This window comes from Oryctolagus cuniculus, chromosome 7 (assembly GCF_051225735.1).
Source record: "Oryctolagus cuniculus isolate XC-2025 breed Fujian yellow rabbit chromosome 7, ASM5122573v1, whole genome shotgun sequence".
Lineage (NCBI taxonomy): Eukaryota > Metazoa > Chordata > Mammalia > Lagomorpha > Leporidae > Oryctolagus > Oryctolagus cuniculus.
Window position 1 is genome coordinate 449,968 of NC_142873.1, and position 19,330 is coordinate 469,297.

At 41.3% G+C, this 19,330-nt stretch overlaps 2 pseudogenes; one reads left to right on the forward strand and one right to left on the reverse strand.

The window, feature by feature from the left end:
• Window positions 1–5,919: 5,919 nt before the first annotated feature.
• On the forward strand, window positions 5,920–9,586 carry LOC149125241 (uncharacterized; annotated as a pseudogene).
• Window positions 9,587–12,993: 3,407 nt separating this feature from the next.
• On the reverse strand, window positions 12,994–15,966 carry LOC138848017 (SERPINE1 mRNA-binding protein 1-like; annotated as a pseudogene).
• Window positions 15,967–19,330: the final 3,364 nt, after the last annotated feature.

Below are 19,330 nucleotides of genomic sequence, written 5' to 3' on the forward strand. Positions count from 1 at the left end.
TTAGGTCCTCTAATGATGACTCTGTCCTTTGTATCTAGCCCACTTAGGGCCTCATTCCTTTGTAATCATAGCCTCTACTCTAATATCAAGGGTTCTACTCCCCACATGTGTGTATTGATGGTCCTTTCCCCTACTTAATGTTGTATTGTTGTTCAGAATTTCTCTACAGACAAACCCCTCTACCTGAAAAAGTTGAGTGGCCTTTCTCCTGATGTTGGTTGGGATCAGCTTTAAACCACATTTATCACGCAGTCCTCACAAGGGTCCAGAGACCCCCCCCCCACCATCATTTCCTCTCCTCTATGAAATCCTCTCATTACCTGGTTAATGCCACTCTCAGGATCATTGGTTGCTATTCTCACCCTGTCTTTTATACTACAGTGTATGTTTAAGTGTTTACAGGAGTTGATAATGGAATGAACCAAGGCATTCAGCAACCAGGCGGTCAACCAAATGCTGTTGCTGCTACAGGGATATACTTGGCTCCCTGCCCAGGAGACAGTGGCTTGAGACATTGCTCCATGCCAGTGAAGAGTATCTCATTGCCCTGTTCCAGCAGGAAGTAGCTTTAAAGACAGATCATCGTCCCTCTAACCCTCCTGGACTTTTGGGACTAATGTATTCCCATACAATTCCTGCTTCATAAAAAACTAAAAGGGGGGATGTTAGTAAAATGGTACAATCTTATCTATGGTGTGAACTACACCCTGACACCATCCTAGGCTCTAGCCCCCACTGCCATTGCTGGAAGCCAGGTGGTCACATGGCTCAACCATTGCTGTCAAGCTCCACTCCCATCCTAATGGGATTTGCTGCTCCTACTTCCCTGCCTGCCCCCTGGCAAAGTTTTAAAAGGACCTCTCTCTTTCTCTCCATCTCCTGATCTCTGTCTCTCTTATGCTCTTCTTCTCCCTCTTTTCCTTCTTTTCCCCTTCCCACTGGTATGTTGGGTTTCCCCCAATAAACTCTTTCCCTTAAAAAATCAATCAGTAGGGGCTGGCACTGTGGCACAGTGGGTTAATGTCCTGGCTGGAAGCACCAGCATCCCATATGGGCACTTGTTCGAGATCCAGCTGTTCCACTTGCAATATAGCTGTCTGCTATGGCCTGGGATAGCAGTAGAAGATGGCCCAAGTCCTTGGGCCCCTGCACCTGTGTGGGAGACCCAGAAGAAGCTCCTGGCTTCTGGCTTTGGATCAGTGCAGTTTCCAGCTGTTGTGGCCATCTGGGGGTGAACCATTGGATGGAAGACCCCCCGCCTCTGCTCTCTCTGTGTAACTCTGACTTTCAAATAAATAAATAAATCTTTTAAAAAAATCAATCAGTAGGGTGGCACTGTGGCTCACTTGGCTAATCCTCCACCTGCGGCACTGGCACCCCAGGGTTCTAGTCCCAGTCAGGGAGACAGATTCTGTCCCAGTTGCTCCTCTTCCTGTCCAGCTCTCTGCTGTGGCCTGGGAGGGCAGTGGAGGATTGCCCAGGTGCTTGGGCCCTTCACCTTCATGGGAGACCAGGAGGAAGCACCTGGATCCTGGCTTTGCATCAGTGCAGCATGCCAGCCCTTGGTGGCCATTTGGGGGGGTGAACCAATGGAAGGAGGACCCTTCTCTCTGTCTCTCTCTCTCACTGTCTAACTCTGCCTGTTAAAAAATCAATCAGTAAAGAAAATAAAGTTAGTAGGTGTAGGGATTTTATTGAACTGTATTCTTACTGGACTTCAAGGAAGTAGTTGTCCTTTAATAACATACTTTGAAGGAAAAATAAATCCAATGTTGGTCTCTGATTCTTTAAAGACTTATTTATTTAAAAGGAAGACTTACAGTGGAGATGGTGGGGAGTGAGAAAGGAAGACAGAAAGGGAGAGGGAGAAATGCTTTTAGCTACTGGTTCACTCCCAAAATGACTACAGCTGCCAGGCTGGTCCTTGCTGAAGCCAAGGAGCCAAGAACTCCATACAGGTGGCAGAGGCCCTAGCACTTGGGTCATCATCCCCTGCATTCCTGGGCACATTAACTGGGAGCTGGATCAGTAGCAGAGCAGCCAGGACTCAAACTGGTATTGTATGGGTTGCTGGCATTAGGCTGTGGCTTAACCTGTTGTGACACAATGCCAGCCCCTTTTAATAACATTTTAACAACATAAAACAGCACTATAGAAGGAATGCTACTGCAAGTCTGCAGCAAAACATGATAAGATAGAACAAATTATGGGAGTATGAGGAAGGTAGAGCATTTATCTGAAGTTTCTTGCATTTGGAACATTATAGGGCATGAAATTAGCATGTAAATGTGTGAAAGTAGAGGTTTTATTTATTTATCTATTTTAACTTTTTATTTACTTATCTGAGAGCAGAGACACACAGAGAGGAATAAAGAGAAAGAAAGAGCTCCCATCCTTACCAGAAAGAGGGAAGTCTTCCATCCATTGGTTCACTCCCCAGATGATCACAATAGCCAGAATTGTGCTGATACAAAGCCAAGAGCCAGGAGTTTCTTCAGGGTCTCCCATGCAGGTGCAGGGGCCTAAGGACTTGGGCCACCTTCCACTGCTTTCCCAAGTCATAGCAGAGAGCTGCATTGGAAGTGGAGTAGCCAGGACTCAAGCCAGTGCCATAGAGGGTTGCTGGCACTGTAGGTGGCAGGTTTACCTGATTTGCTACAGTACTGGCCCCAAGACCTAAGAATCTTAACTTATAAAACCTCTCCTAAAATTGTAGATTAGGATATCTGACAAATGTGGATCTGAATTGTGCTTTGCTTACCTTCTAGCCATGTGAATTAATTGACTTCTCTACCCTTTAGTTTCCCCATACATAAAATGTAGATTAGGGGCCAGCATTGTGGCAGATCAGGTTAAGTTGTCACTTGCAATACTGGCATCCCCATATCAGAGTGCTGGTTCAAGTCCAGGTGCTCTGCTTCTGATTCAACTTCCTGCTAATACACCTGAGAAGGCAGTGGAAGATGACTCAAGTACTGAGTTCCTGCTACTCACATTGGAGATCGGGGTGAAATTTCAGGAGCCTGGCTTTGGCCTAGCATTTGCTGCCATATGGGGGAGTGAATCAGTGGATGAAAGAAAGATCTCTCTCTCTCTCTCTCTCTCTCTTTGTAACTCTGCCTTTCAATAAATAATAAACCTTTTAGAAACTTGGATCAGGGCCGGTGCCATGGCTCATTTGGTTAATCCTCTGCCTGTGGCACCAGCATCTCATATGGGCACCAGGTTCTAGTACCAGTTGCTCCTCTTCCAGTCCAGCTCTCTGCTGTGGCCCGAGAAGGCAGTGGAAGATGGCCCAGGTGCTTGGGCCCCTGCACCCACATGGGAGACCAGAGGGAGGCACTTGGCTCCTGGCTTCAGATCGTCATAGCTCTGGCTGTAGCAGCCATTTGGGGGGTGAACCAACAGAAGGAAGACCTTTCTTTCTGTCTCTCTCACACACTGTCTAACTCTGTCAAATAAGAAAAAAAAATAAACTTGGATCACTTAGAAATGTGGATGAATAGATTTGTTTAACTGACTTTCTTGACTATTTGTCATGTGGGTGACACTGCCAGATTCCAGAGACATAAAAATGAATACTATAAAAGACTTCACCCTCACAAAATGCACACTCTAGTGGGTGAGAGCCACCTACACCATCCTTCTAACACTGCACAGCAATCCCTCTAAACAGAAGCGGTCGCTGGCATCACACCTGTGGTAGAGATTGCAGGCACTCTTCTATGTCCACTTCTCCTTTCTTCTGGCTTTGTACTTGCATCAGACCTTAGACCTCTGAAATCAGGGCCATGTACCAGTGCTAGTAGAAGTCTGAGAGTACGGGTATCAGGGGCACTTTGAAACCAATACGTCTCATGGCCAGAAAGTCACCCATTTATATTCTCTTCTACTGCCTCAATAGCCAAGGAAGTCAAGTGCTCTGGATAGTACAATTACAGGATGGAAGAGACTCCACGAACTCCATCAGCAGAGCTTTTAGAGGATCTGCCCAAGAGAATGACCTAGACCTGCAGCCAAATTTGACTGGCTAAGCAACAAACTTCTGTTAATTTACCAAGAGTTACTGGTTGTAAATGACTATAGCATGCTCTTGTTTCACTAATTCACAAACCGCCCTGCAAAAGACATTCTGAAAAAGCCAAAGAGCAGTGAGTACTCACTGGTGAGTGGAATAACAGCCAGAAGAAGAGGTGAAGAAGGACCATGAGAACAGAAGGAGGCAGTACAAGGGCCCTGAGGATTGACAGGGCCTGGAAATTGGGGAAACTGTAGGTCGTTCAGGTGAGCTGGGATACAAAGAGAAAGGATGGGGACATGGGAAGACAGAAGAGGGAAGTTAGAGCAAACTGGAAGGCCTGTGGGCCAGGTTAGTAGCTTGTATTGCTAATCAGTACTGTATCATGGGGAACATGGGAACCATGGGGCTGGGGGGAGGAGACTTTGAGCAAAGGCTGACATGCTCCTCTGTGTTTAGAGAAGGGATTGAGGCAGGACTAGAAATAGGCAACCAAGATCAAAGTATACCGCTTATGGAAAGTACCTCCTATAGTATCTGGCAGACAGAAATATGTGGCTCCCCTTTTCCCTTCTTCTTCTCATTTATTAAGGTAATTGGAAAAACTAGTCCTCTCTGTAACTCAGAAATCTTAGTGATGGAAAGAAATGCTTCTTCAAAAATAAATGCTTTATTATATAAAAAAGATATACACAAAATGTTCATTAAAAATGGAATTGAAAAATTAAATTTAAATTTAAAAAGTTTACTTCTTCACATTTCAGTGAAGATCAAGACACTTTTGTGAATCAAGATACTTTGCCATTTAATTCACCCCTAAGAACTGAGGTTTCTGGGAATTTAAACATGGTATTGCTGGATTTTTACATTAGTAACTAAAGAAAACTGCATGTCTTTAAAAAAAAGTTTTAAGATTATAAAACATAAAGAAGTCATAGGGAGCCCAAACAGAATTATGGTATAGATGCCTAGCTATACCCCATGGAAATTCTCACAAAATTACCCCTTTTTGATGAGATAAATGAACCAATGCATTGTTGTAGTGCAGAGATACTCCTTGGTGAAGCTTTTCCAGGTGTTTTTCTGCTGGAGCTTTCAGATGTGATCATTCTCTGTTTCTACTTTGACTGGACCACTTCCACCTCTTGGTAGCCATTGTCTTGACTGTGCTTTGACTTAGGAATCATACTGGTAAATTCATGTTTCATCTTGTATTGTTGCAGGATGATGAAAGCCATCTCAGTTCTTACCTCACATTAAAGAAGAATTTCCATGCAGACAGGGACAGTGAGCAAAGCAAAATTTATTGAAAGTGAGAATCCCCTTGTTGCAGCAGTGAGGAGTGGGGTTCCAAGAGAGCATCTCCCAGTTAAGCCTGTGAGGGCTAGCCATTTTATACATACAGTTGCTCTCTCTGGTTGCTTTCTGAAAACCATTCCTAGATTTAACCAATCAGGGAGGATTAGACTAACAGCCAATCATCACAAAGCAGGGATAAAAAGCAATCAGAAGGGTAGAATAGCAACCAGAGGGGGAGGGTAACAATTAGAAGACTAGAATAACCAACCAATCAGGAGCAAGGCCTACAATGCTGTGTAGTCTTCTCTTGGCATAAAACTAAGTGTGGTTAAGACAGCTTCCAGGGAGAAGCAAGCACTTTGTCCACTCTTCAAGGGCTTTTGTCCCTTTCTCACTCTGATAGGGAAATGACCTAATGAGTTACCTAGTGTAACTCCTCATATTATTGCAGTGTTTGCAAGAGGTGCTTTTAGTTAAAAATCTTTCTATTGAAAACAATATTTCTATAGCTGTTCTGGGAACAACAGTTTTTGCACACCCACTGAACAAGAATGTTAGTCTTTGTTTTTTCTAGTCAGAATTATGTAAGCTGAACAGTGGAGATGTCTGTACTGTTGGCTCTTGTTTCTGTTGCTATTCATCAGTCCTCTTCAATTAGGGTATGAACAAGCCTAATGTTATCCTTGCAGATTGATGTGGATGGTCTGCCACTGTGGGCTTCATCTTTAACATCACCTCAGCCCTTCTTAAATAAATTTACCCCTCATAAATTGCTGATTTCCTTGAGGCCTTGTCCACATACAATTGCCACAAGGCATCCATGGGGTTGCCATTTTCCCATCCATGCTGCACCATCAAGGTAGTGTTCATTCTTCTTCTCCTGCAGAATTCCTGTTGCTCTGATAAGGGCTTTTTCAAATTGATGTCTTAACCTTCTTAGTGCCCCAAACTAGATCCTGGGCAAACAGATTGTGACAAATTACTATTTTATTTTGATGCAGATTTTTTAAATCTACACATACTTTTTCATAGTGTGCATTTCAATGAACTTCCTGAGGAGTAGCTCATATTATAAGTTATTTACAAAATGGAAGGCTATGTTACCTGACTGAGGAGCTATCCGTATTATAGCATTAAGTGAGAAAAGCAAGTTGCAGAGTAATATACATTGCATAGTTCCATTACTGAAGACATAAATAAATAAGCAAATACAGAGTTCAACCTGTTATAGTTCTATTACTGAAGACATAAAATAAATAAGAAAATAGATAATTCAACACTATTCATGTATGAAACCTATTGGTATCCAGTTTTTGAGCCTGTAGCAGCATAAGAAATGCACTGTGGGCTATTAATAACAGTCACTTCTAGGGGTTTGTAGTATTGTCATAGTTCCAATAAGCATATGTTACTTTTATATATTTTAATTAATGGAAACCTTAAAAGAAAAGCATCATTCTAAAGAACTGAAAATGGCAATGCTTGTCCTATAGAAATTGTCAATTTCAATCTTGAAACCCGACCTGTTGGTGCAAAGATTTCTCTTTTCAGTCCAAGTTTCCTTTACTTGCTTGAATTGAACTGCTTTAAATCTAATGTGCTACCTTGAGTTCTCTGTGATTATTAATTCCAATGGATTAAAGACTCTAAGGGGATTTACATAGATTCAGACTTTCAGTGATGATTGCTCTCTGAGAAGAATCCCTGCTCACTTTTAGGAAATATTCTCATCATGAATATAAATTACAGTACTTTGAACTTGTGGGATAAAGGTAATCACCTTCCAAAGGACTTGTTGACCTTAAAAGAACAATGACATGCAAATAAAGCTGAATCAATGAAAATTCTCTCAGGTCAGGTACCAGGGTCTGTAGGAGGTGCTGGTGAATCAAACCTAAGTCACTGAAGAAAGGCACCAACCTTAGGTATAGAGAACCTGAATTTAAGTGTCCCATGCTTTCAATTTCCAACCTTTTCTACCAAGAATTATGAGAAACAGCAGTCTGATATTTCCAGTATATGATATAAGCATGCTAAATTCCATCCAAATGGAAATGTCCACTAGATTGTTTCTAATTCAGAGGCTACAAACATAAATTTGTGAGTCATCTATAGAAAGAGAGTAAAAAAAAAGTCACACATGGGGAGCTGGCCCACGGAAGACACATTGAGAGGAGTATCTGACTCAGCATTTTGATTAATATCTCAAAGTCCCTAAGTTCAAATCTTTTTTAAAAAGTTTATTTGAAAGACACAGTGGCAGAATGAGAGGGAGAGATTTGTCTCACCCACTGGTTCACTCACCAGATGGCTGTAACAGCTGGGACTTGGCCAGGCCAAAACCAGGGGCCAGTATGTGTGTTTATATCAGGGTAGGGCAAAAGCAATTCATCGTGTCACATGAATCATAGTCTGTGTTTGCCGATATTTTAAAACCTATTGTTTCCTACTTGAAAAATCATTAACATGTCTGTGTAGGCTAAATAAGCCCCTTTCACTTTTTTAAGATTTATTTTTGTTTATTTGAAAGAGTACAGAGTGAGAGGAAAAGACACAGAGGAGAAGTCTTCCATCTGCTGATTCACACCCCAAATGGCTATGACCAGAACTAGGCCCAGCAGAAGTCAGGAGCCATGAGTGTCATCCAGATCACTTGCATGGGTGGTTGGGCCCAAGTACTTTGACAACCTTCTGCTTCTTTTCTAGGTGCATTAGCAGGGAGTTGGATCAGAAATAGAGCAGACTCAGGGTCAACATTGTGGCATAGTGGGTAAAGTCACCCACTTTTATTGGCAGCACCCCACATGGGCATTACCTCTTGTTCTGGCTGCTTCACTTAGATAAAGCTTCTGGCTTTGGTTTTGGCATGGCCCAGCACTGGCCTTTGAAGACATCTGGAGAGTGAACCAGTGGATGGAAGATCTCTCTCTCTCTCTCTCCCTCCCTCCCTCCATCTCCCTCTTTCTCTCTCTCTCTTGCTTTTTCTCTCCCTCTCTCTCTCCCTCTCCCTCTCCTCTCTCACTCTCTCTCCCCCATCTCTCCCTCTCTGTAACTTTGAGTTTCAAATAAACAAATAAATCTTTTTTTAAGAAGGTATATCAATCCAATTATCATTTTTTTTTACAGGCAGAGTTAGACAGTGAGAGAGACATAGACAGAGAGAAAGGTCTTCCTTCTGTTGGTTCACCCCCCAAGTAGCCACTACAGCTGGTGCGATGCACTGATATGAAGCCAGGAGCCAGGTGCTTCCTCCTGGTCTCCCATGTGGGTGCAGGACCCAAGCACTTGGGCCATCCTCCACTGCCTTCCCCGGCCACAGCAGAGAGCTGGGCTGGAAGAGGAGCAACCGGGACAGAATCCGGTGCCCCATCTGAGACTAGAACCCGGGGTGCCGGCACCACAGGTGGAGGATTAGCCAACTGAGCCATGGACCAGCTCAAATAAATAAATAAATGTTAAAAAAAAAGTTGTGTGTCTGTGTCAGACTTGGCTGCAAGTGGTTTGCTGAGCCTATTAGTACCCTGAGCAAGATTCACGCCACTACCTGTGCCCTGCAAACACATCTCTGTCAGGAACGTAGTGGACAACACCAGGTCTGAAGACTTATGGTGAAAATTTTGTTGTTATGATCCTAAAGTTCATGTGTATGTTCCACTTGATTTCTACATTCACCATCCAAGAGGATTTGCTTACATTCAATTTGAGGATGCTCATGATTCCAAAAATGCTTTACATAACTTGGACAGAAAATAGATTTGTGGGCATCAAAAATACAATTTGCACAGGGCAATCAGAAGACACCAAATCAGAAGGAAGCCAAGGAAGGGAGGAATGTGTATAGTTCTTCATGTCATGATGATTTGACAAATATTGATGTTCTAGAATCTAATGTTATAAAGGGAGAGCAAGAAGTCAGTCTTTTAATTACAAGTATAAATCTTATAGCCCTAGAAACAGTAGACTGATTAGAAGACTTCACGGTAGCAGAAGCCGTTCCAACATTGTTAGATTCAAACACCAAAGATCGTGATATCCCAGCCCAATAAATAATTGGAGACTAAATCACATTCTAGATCTGCATCTCACAAAAAAATTAAAGGCACCCCTAAAACAGGTTCCAAAACACATTATAAGTCTGGCTCAAGTGATGAAAAGGAACCAGGGAGAAAAGGACTACCTAAATCCAAAGTTCAGTCAAGATCACAGTCTAGGTCTAGGTCAAAATTTAGATCAAGATCTTAGACTAGTCCTAAGTCCAGTGGCCACTGATAATATAAACTATGATAATCTTTAGGCATATATCATTATTTACTCATAGTGTGGTTTACTTAAATTATCAGAAGTACAATGTTGTAATGATACTTTAGAAATACTTGTTAGCCTTCCATGTATCCAGTTATAATTAAAATGACATGTTATTTAGAAGCCACTCTGAAGAGTCCAATTTACTTAATGTCATGGGCAGGTACAAATTTGTGGGGTCGGCTGGTGCCACGGCTCACTAGGCTAATCCTCCATTTTGTGGCGCCGGCACACCGGGTTCTAGTCCTGGTCGGGGTGCCGGATTCTGTCCCAGTTGCCCCTCTTCCAGGCCAGCTCTCTGCTGTGGCCAGGGAGTGCAGTGGAGGATGGCCCAAGTCCTTGGGCCCTGCACCCCATGGGAGACCAGGATAAGTACCTGGCTCCTGCCATCGGATTGGCGCGGTGTGCCAGCTGCAGTGCGCTGGCCGTGGCGGCCATTGGAGGGTGAACCAATGGCGAAAGGAAGACCTTTCTCTCTGTCTCTCTCTCTCACTGTCCACTCTGCCTGTCAAAAAATTTAAAAAAAAATAAAAACAAATCTGTGGGATCTGCAATTTTCTCAAAGATTCTCATTATGCTTGAAGTATTCATTGAAAAGATGTTGATTGACTTGAATTTGCAACATTGTCTTACTAAAAATGAAATTTCATCTCCATATTTCATAGAACTGGAAACCTAGAGCTGTAGCTTGCTAATAAGATAGATTAATTTCTTCTTTTTTTTTTTTACAGAAGATCAGTTTAGTATACATTAAGTAAAGATTTCAACAGTTTGCACCCCCATAGAAACACAAAGTGAAATATACTGTTTGAGTACTCGTTATAGCATTAAGTCTCAATGTACAGCACATTAAGGACAGAGATCCTACATGAGGAGTAAGTGCACAGTGACTCCTGTTGTTGACTTTACAAATTGACACTCCTGTTTATGGCATCAGTAATCTCCCTATGCACCAGTCATGAGTTTCCAAGGCTATGGAAGCCCCTTGAGTTCTCTGACTCTTTTCTTGTTTAGACAAGAGCATAGTCAAAGTGGAGGTTCTCTCCTCCCTTCAGAGAAAGGTACCTCCTTCTTTGAAGACCTGTTCTTTCCACTGCGATCTCACTCACAGAGATCTTTCATTTAGGTTTTTTTTTTTTTTCCAGAGTGTCTTGGCTTTCCATGCCTGAAATACTCTCATGGGCTTTTCAGCCCAATCGGAATGCCTTAAGGGCTGATTCTGAGGCCAGAGTGCTGTTTAGGACATCTGCCATTCTATGAGTCTGCTGAGTATCTCGCTTCCCATGTTGGATCACTCTCCCCTTTATTTATGGGATTAAACATGACAATAGGTCTGATCTGATTTCATCATCATTTAAAAAATCATCTATTGTTTTTCACTTTATGTTTCTGTGTGGGAGCAAACTGTTGAAATCTTTACTTAATGCATGCTAAACTGATCTTCTGTATATAAAGAGAAATGAAAATGAATCCTCATGTGAATGGAAGGGGAGAGGGAGTGGGAAAGGGGAGGGTTGCAGGTGGGAGGGACATTATGGGGGGGAAGCTATTGTAATCCATAAGCCGTACTTTGGAAATCTATATTCATTAAATAAAAGTTAAAAAAAGATAGATTAATACAAAAATGAAGCAGCCACAGTATAACACTGACTGTTCAAACACAGTAGGTTCATGGTGAACTTTTAGGTCTTGTTAAGATGTCTAGTCCCCTGTTAATATTTTATTTATGGAGCTGGCACTGTGGTGTAATGGGTTAAGCCACTGCCTGCAGTGCTGGCATCCCATATGAGTGCCAGTTCCAGACCTGGCTGCTCCACTTCCAAGCCAGCTCTCTGCTATGGCCTGGGAAAGCAGTAGAAGATAGCCCACATCCTTGGGCCCCTGCACCTGCTTGGGAGACCCAGAAGAAGCTCCTGGCTTCAGATTGGTGTAGCTCTGGCCACTGTAGCAAATTGGGGAGTGAAGACCTCTCTCTCTACCTCTCCTTCTCTCTCTGTGTAACTCTGACTTTCAAATAAATCTTTAAAAAAGTTTATGTATGACACAGTTTAGAATAGTTCTTTTGTTAACCCCAGTACTTGTAGGACTGCCCCCCCCCGGCTGGGTTAAACAACATTTTCAGGGTGATTGAGATTTTGGCTGAAACACAGAGCCTTCACTGCTTTTATTCTGGCTTCTGTACAGATTTGGAATATACAAAAATCTCACCTTAGAAGTTGAGCAGATCATTGATGGCAGAAACAATTTGAAGGGGGAAAGAATGTTCTCACATAATTACTCTGAAGTTTAATGAGAATTGCTGACTAATTATCTTAGTGCATTAGAAGTAAGTTGTTTCAAAGTAAGTTTTGTTTGTGTGAGAGTGTGCATTGTGTAAACTAAATGGTGATGCTTATAGCACTTAGAGTGTGTATTTGTATAAAATGTGCCTACCTATTTATGAGGGAGGCTTGCTTTTCACACTTCAGTTTTATTTAATGTGTGGCAAGCTGAGAGACAACACTCCCATTTTAGGTGAGGTTGTGTCGTGAAGTTTAAAATATTTCAGGAAAAGGATCAGTTCTAAGCAAGAGTCATCTCTCAGCTTTAGTTATCAATGTAGCTGACTAAAAATGAGGAAATAAAATCCTTAACCATTTATAATTTCTGTAATTTCTCTGAAAGATTTCTTTGAGGAACTAAAAGTGACTTGACATATCCAAACTGATTTCAGAGTAAGAAGCTAACATCTTTTTTAAATCTCAGATTGTTTACTTGTAGATCTAGGTAATATTGTGGGGAAAAAATTTCTTTCAGAGGAGTACTCTTTCCAATTTTGGTTTTGGAAACCTAGGTTTTGCCTGTGAAGAACAAGACAATGGTTTTTAGATACTGCTTGTGGATTGTGTTTGAGGGATTGATTCTAGGACTGCTATATATTGGATAGTATTTCTAGCTTTCATTTATTTACTATTTGCAGTTAATGTTCATGTTTTGCTATAAAATCATGCTATGCACATTTCTTTAATTTTTTAAGATTTTTCTGGATGTATAAAGAACAAAGTTAATTTTTTATTAAACTGTTACACACTATTAACACCTGCACTTCAAGTTTGGAAATGCACATTTGCAAGCAGCCATGCAAAAGTGTCCATGAATAATTCATAATCTATGAAAATTATTAAAACATCCTTGCTACTAATACATTCCTAAGTACAAAAGTGACTACCATATTTGTTACTTCTGGGTAGTGAGAGAAACTCATTTGCAAAACAGATAAAATTCAATCTTTAGGCTGTTTTTTTTTTAATTTCTTAGTCCTTTGGGATCATTAAGCATGCAAAAGCATTGCACAGGAAAGTCCACAAAGGAACTAAGGTTGTTAGGACATCCCATTAAGCCATAGCTAGAAATGCCTCTGGATCATTCATATCAGAAACAGAAACACTTGACTTAGTCCTGCTGGACTAGGTCATCCATCATGACATCCATCATGCCCATGTCTACCTCTGCCCTCTTCTACCACCATATTCTAGGTGGCCTAAGTCTCCAAAGTTGATCTCTAGCTAAGATGTTATATCATTTGCTGGTTTCCAAAAATGATAGGCCATAATAGAATCTTCAGCATGAGCCTCTTCACACCTTGATTTATGAAAAACAAATCCTTTCATTGCCAATCAGCACCTTGATTTGATTTTCAGATATTAAATTCTAGTTTTATCCTGTCTTTATGAATTGTCTTCCACTCATCCAAAGTAATCTCTTTTGTACTCTCTTTTACCTCTTCCATTCACATTTCCCCATTTTCCATGTTGGCCACTGGATGTTCTTCACCTTCAAGTGTTTCCTGAGTCACATTTTGATGAATCAAAGTCAGTTAATTCATCTTTGACAGTTTCCCATTTGTGAGACCCACAACCTCCACATTTGTCTACCTGCTTTAGACCACTGTAATGTGATAAAGATCTATTGCTTTTACTGTGTCTATCAAATTCACATTTGCCGTGAGAACCAAATCCATCTCCTAGGCCCATTCCACATCCATGGCCTCCTGACCTCTTCTAAGACCACCACTACCTCAGGTCAGTCAATTATAAATGTATCAACAGAAAACTCACCTCTCATCTGCTAATATCCATGCCCCTCTGAAGCAGACCTGAGGCAGCCTTGAGCCAACAGTTGTGCCTCAACTTCCACCTGTAGACCTGATGTTGGGAAGCACTCTTCGCCAGAGAATGACATTTTAGTTTTATGCTCCCAATTAAAACTTTCCCCTATTTTTATAAATTGTTAATTTCTTGCATACTTTACAAAATGACTATAACTTTGCTAAACAAAGTACGATTTTTTTTTGTCTTGTGCCATGTTGAGATAGTGTGATGACACTGACAGACCCTTATGATGATGTTGGTTCCCTTTTCTGTTTTTTTTTTTTTTTGTATTTTTTGTATGACTTTTTATCCTCTTTCCAGTTGTTAGGTTAGGTTTTATGATCTGAGAAAAAGAATTACTGGAGCCTGAGAATAGAGGAAAAGGGATTTTTCCTGGGCCTTTTAGGATAATTTCCCCTCAGATAATTTAGAAAATTATCTAAATTGCATTCAAACTTTGAACTACTTCAAGAAGAGGAATCTAATGCAACCAAGTCTGCAATGCTCCCAAAACATTACAGAAGTGGATATTTTGTGAATAAGTCAGAAGATGATTAAAATATCCTAGGTTAGGTTTGTAATATTCCACAGGGTCATTAAGTTGATGCTGGCTTCTATTTGTGGTGTGTTTGTGTTTTTGCATAGTATTTGCTTTCATTAGGAGAGGATGTAGCAGGAACAGTAAGATGCTGGGTTTTGACAAGCTTTGCAGAAGTGAATCAATGGAAGTAACAGGGCAGATCCTGTTCTTGCAGGGCAGGGATAGTAGCAGGGATTAAAGCTTACTCTAATGGCCCTTCAGTTTGTTTTCTTTGCTTGTGTTTGTGTTTCACTTTTTTGGAGCAGACAGTTCCATTAATAAAGTTTTGGTTTGTGGATTTAATTGCAAGGGGGTAGGGCTTTGGAATGTGGACTGGATCCCAGGGTGATCCTCAGCCTCAGAGCTTCCCCAAACAGCTGCGGAGTCTCTGTGCTAGGAGAGACATCTTCCCTCTCTTGTTGAATGACATTTTCCTTTATATGATGCATATAATCTGTTAGTGGATTACGTCCTTCCTCCCAAAACATGTGTTGAACTGCCTTCTGAGCAGTTAGTACTTTTGTGGGTCTGAGTCTCAGCTGTTTTGTTCTCCCTGGCCTTTAAACACTCCTTGATGTTCCCCACCTGGTTTGCTGCCATTTCCCCTGCCACCCAGGGTGCAGGACTTTCACCTCTTTCCTTGTCCTTGACTTGTTCACCCTGGAAGGTTAAGAATTTGAATCAGTCCCTGTGGGTCAATCCTTCAAGACCTATTAGAGTTAGGTATTAGTCCTTTGACTAGGAAGAAACCATATGTCATCTATCATTGATACGTGGTACTCATTACTCATTTTTCTGTTGTGGGTAGCGTTTAGCCCCCAGCACTGATTCTCAGCCTGAAGCCAGTGAATCCCTTCAGTTACAGTTAAACAAAGTTTTTATAAGTCATTTTTGCTCACACTATAAGAAGGTTTACCCAGTCATCTCAAGCTAATTAGAAGCTCTGATTGGCAGCTTTAAATTTGATTAAAAACTTAAAAGTATTAGTCTTTTAATAATAAAGGTGCTCTTAATGAAAAGAATGAGAATGATGCTACTTGGTGCTTAACGAAAATATTTTGATTTAATGTATGTACCAGCTATTGCCATTTCTTTATTGTATTGAAAAGTTTCCTTTTAAATAAATAGCAGTTTTTTAGTGTTTAAAAGAAAAGAAAACCTGCTTCTTCACCCTTCTTCACCACCATTCAAGAGGTGGTCACATTTTTGGTCCTCTATCAATGATTTTTCCTTCACCCTGAAGTTGTTGATCAGTCTTCTTCCAACATGTCTTATTCTTTCTTTCTTGAACGCCACAGGTGGCTGCACCTCCTCTTTCTTGTCAACCAGGCCAATCTGGCAGTGAGTTTATTGGTCTTTCTGGGACTCTTTCCATGGCTGTTTGCCTGCTGCTTTGGAGTTGGTCTGGGCCTCTGCCTGAGCTGCATTATTGGCCACGGGGACTCCAATGCACCCCACCCCCAGCCCCCCTTCTGCCGGCTTCTTTTTTCTTGGTCTCTGCTCCTTTAGCATCTGGAATGGATCAGATTCAATGTCAAATAACTGGTTTACTTGGTTGGTAACCATGCAGAGAAGCCTTCCTGTAGGTGCCCAGCCCTGATTGTGGCTCGGCGGTGCTTTTCTCCACAGATTGCCATGGGCCACCTTGAGTTAAGAGCTCCTGCTTCAGTACTTCCCACAAGATGATCCAGCTCAGGGGGAAGGAGTCTACTTAACACTGTAGTTTTAGGGGCCGGCGCTGTGGCACAGTGGGGCAATGCCCTGGCCTGAAGCACTGGCATCCCATATGGGTACTGGTTTGAGACCCGGCTGCTCCACTTCCAATCCAGCTTTCTGCTATGGCCTGGGAAAGCAGTAGAAGATGGCACAAAATGCTTGGGCCCCTGCACCCATGTGGGAGACCTGGAGGAAGCTCCTGGCCTCAAATCAGCACAGCTCCAGTCATCGCAGCCAACTGGAGAGTGAACCATCAGATGGAAGACTTCTCTGTCTCTCTTTGTCTCTCTCTATTTCTTAAAACTGTAGTTTTAAAAATAAAACTACTAGCAGTAGTTTTGCAGTTCTGAAAAAGGAAAAGTTGTGGGGTTAAAAGTTGTATTTTCTTTCTTATGGAAACTTCTAATATTGTATTTTTATATGTCCTTTTTAAAAATATTGTGTACAACCTTTAAAACATCAATGTTTGGATCAAAAGAAGACCCAGCCTATTTTCTGCTTGCTGTAAATTAAGCAAACATGTTTTAATAAAAACAAAATGAAGGAAAGAAAATTGAAGCAGCCAGAACATGAACCAGTGCCCAAATGGTGAGCCTGTTTAGTTGGGCTGGGCATCTGTGGGCCTCTCAGGCTTTAGCAGAATGTCTTTAGCATGCAGGCTGTAGGCTGTGACAGTGTGGTTTTCTCTGAGACTTGCTCATACCTCTCCCCATTGTAGCATCCTATGCTACAGCCTGTGATTTTGGCAATGTCTTCAAACTAGTTGCAATTTTTCACTCAGAACTAGCAGAGAGAGGGCTGAGGCCACCAAAAGAGGAAGTTAGCATTTAGAAATTCCCATTCAGACTGTCACCAACAAAAATCCCACTATTACTATGGGCCCCAAGCCAATGAGCATACAGTATGTGAAACCCCTATCCAATGGGAAAGCCCATAAGATGACCCAATAAGAAAATAGTAAATTCTTAAAAACCCAGTGCACTTGTGGAAAAGCCAGTGTCCCACTCTGGCACTCCATCTCACCTCTCAGATGAGCTGCTCACTTTCACTTGCAAAACAAATAAGCAATAAAGTTTCCACTCACTTGCCATTGTTTCCAGGCTTTTTTTCTTTACTGGGCTAAGGAAAGGAACCCACTGAATTCACTCCAGTAACTACCCTCCCCTCTGTGACTGGGAACATACTAGATGCTGGCTTTGTGGGTAGTAGCTTGGTCTGCTTGCCACAATATGGCCCATAAATAAACCTTTACAAAGGAAGTCATAAAATCTAGAAGACACAAAAGAAATAAAATAAAATCTGAGTCACATAAATCAAAACTTTCTTCAAGGCAAAAACACCATAAACCAAACATTAAGAATCTATAGTAGATTAGAAATTCCTGTGAAAAGCATAAGTTTGCATTTTCAAGTCTATCAAGAATATCTTCATATAAGGGAAAGTGAAATAAAAGTGATTCTCAAATGTTTGACTCAGCTGCAGCCATTGCAAATATTTGGGGAATGAACCAGTTTATGGGAGCACTCTCTCTCTGTTTCTCAAAAACAGTTTTGAAAATCACACACACACAAATTATATGAATTAAGCTTTTTTTTTAACTTTGATGATTATTTCTGAGATATCAATTGCAAGGAGTTCCCATCTGTCACTCATACATCAATGCTGAATTCCAACCAAGTGCTTGAAATATGCTATATCTTGACATGAAAAAGGCAAAATTCTCAATACACTCTAAGTCCACTATGCAGAGAGAAAGCATAATAATAAAAGGGGTCTTCAGAACATTGGTGGGAAATGCATACTACAAAAACAGTGCATAAATTTTGATATTTTTGCCTTAAAATAAACTCATATTAACTTATTACAACATATTTGAACAGGATGTAGTTTGAGGTGCTAGGATGTATAAGGCAACAATTTCAAAAGAGCTCATAATGCAACATGAATTCTGAAAATACAGAGAAAACTCCACATTGATGCTACAACTCAAGTGGAAGAATGGTGAAATAATTGGTGCCATATGGAAAATGTATGGCAACAGCAATTCAAGAGAATCAGTGGTGTATGAATAGATAACTCTTTTTAAAAATTAACTTGAAGGACGGGCAACAAATTTCATGTTTTTCATATATATGGTTTTAAGAGTAATGATACTTCCATCCACACTCCCCCTTCATATTCCTTTCATATTTTAAGGTTTGCTATGACAAACTTTCAATTTACTTTATAATCACAAGCTTAATCATCCACTAAATAAAAGGCTCAACAAGTAGTAAGCAGAATAACCACTGTTCCTCAGGAGTATAGACAAGGAATATAGAACTATAAATAATAATCAAATCTATGAGGGCCAGGATTGTGGCATAGAAGGCTAAGCTGCTGCTTGCAGTGCCAGCATCCCATATGGGTACCAGTTCAAATCCTGGCTGCTCTACTACTGATCTAGCTCCTTGCTGATGTGCTTGGGAGGGCAGTGGATGGCTGAGTTCTTGGGCCTCTGCCACCCATGTGGGAGACCCAGAAGAAGCTCCAGACTCCTAGCTTTGGCCTGTTCCAACCCCTGCTGTTGCAACCATTTGGGGAGTGAACCAGTGGATGGAAGGTTCTCTCTCTTACTCACTCTTTCCCTCTCTTTCTCTCCCCCTCTCCCTCTCTCCTCTCTGTATCTCTGCCTTTCAAATAAATCTTTTTTTAAAATCAAATCCTAAAATGTCAACATTACTCATATACATTATATTGTTTTGTACTCTGTATATTAATTACCAGAAATCAGGAAAAATCTGATATTTGTCTTTTGAGGACTTGCTTATTTTACTAAGTATAATGATCTCCACTTGCATTTATGGTTCAAAAGTCCTGGCTAATCTGACTCCACTTCAACATCCTGCTAATGTGCATGTTGGGAGGCAGAAAATGATGACTCCATTCCTACCACCCACATAGCATACCCAGGTGGAGTTCCATGCTTCTGGATTTAGCCTGGTCCAGCCCTGGATTTTGTGGGTATTTGTGGATAACCCAGCAGATAAAAATTTCTGTCTCTGCCTTTAAAATAAAATAAAAATATTTTTTAAAAAGGTTAGGCTGTGTCAGTAAAGCTTCTGCCAGTGACACCAGCATCCCATATGGGTGCCAGTTCAAGTCCCAGATGCTCCACTTCTGATCCAGGTCCCTGTTAATGTACATGAGAAAGCAATGGAGGATGGCCCAAGTACTGCACCCATGAGGGAGACCCAGAAGAAGCTCCTGGCTTCTGGCTTTTGACTGGCCCAGCTCCAGCCATTG